Source organism: Moschus berezovskii, chromosome X (genome assembly GCF_049115385.1).
Source record: "Moschus berezovskii isolate FMDL1 chromosome X, NW_MosBer_1.0, whole genome shotgun sequence".
NCBI lineage: Eukaryota > Metazoa > Chordata > Mammalia > Artiodactyla > Moschidae > Moschus > Moschus berezovskii.
The window spans coordinates 95,873,285-95,874,342 of record NC_142488.1 but is presented as its reverse complement, the minus strand read 5'-3'; positions in this window follow the sequence as shown (position 1 = coordinate 95,874,342).

Sequence of the window (1,058 nt, the reverse complement as noted above, 5' to 3'; positions counted from 1 at the left end):
AGTCTATGAAATTACCCCATAAAAACTAACCACCCTATATTTTGGGGCCCGTTCTCATCTTCTGAGATGGCCCATGCTCTGTCCTCGGAGTGTGTCTATCTGTCAAATAAATCCACTTCTTACTTATCACTGTGCTTCTCACTGAATTCCTTCTGCAATGAGACATAAACAACCTGAATTTCATTGTCCTGAGATCAGGTATGCGGATTCAGCTAGAAGATTTTGGGTTCGAGTCCCCTCCTAAGCCAGAGATTGTGGGTTCAAGTTCCATCTGAAGTGCAGGTCATGTGGACCTGAGTCCCAATCTGAGGGTCACAGTTTCAAAAACTACAGTTTCAAAAACTAGCCAGAATGGCTATTATCAAAAAGTCTACAAATAATAAATGCTGGAGAGAGTGTGGAGAAAAAGGAACCCTCCTACACTGTTGATGGGAACGCAAATTAGAACAGCTACTATGGAAAAGAGTATGGAGGTTCCTTAAAAAACTACAAATGGAGCTATCATATGATCCAGCAATTCCACTCCTGGGCATATATCTGAAAAAGACAAAAACTTTAATTCAAAAAGATACATGTACCCTGGGGACATCCCTGGAGGTCCAGTGGTTAAGACTGAGCTTCCACTGTGGGAGGCACCGGTTCAATCCTGGTTGGGGAACTAGAACCTGCATGCCATGTGGCACAGCCAAAAAGAATGTTAAATTTGGGGGGACTTCCAGCGGTTAAGAATCTGCCTTTCAATGCTGGGGACACAAGTTCAGTCCCTAGTTATGGACCTAAGATCCCACTTGCTGTGGGGCAACTAAGCTCACCCACCACAACTACTGAGCCCGCTCACTCTGAAGCCCACATGCCACAACTAGAGAAGCCTGTGCACCACAACGAAGACCCTACACACTGCAACGAAGACATAATGTTTGAACAGGTATTTATTGGACATGGCTTCCTTGCCAGGTTCCTGGGGAAAGACAGAGAGGATGGAATGCTCAGTCGAGAAGGACAGACATTTAATGTCTCTAAGAGTGAGAGAGAATGGCTGTCTCAAACGTATTTTCCAT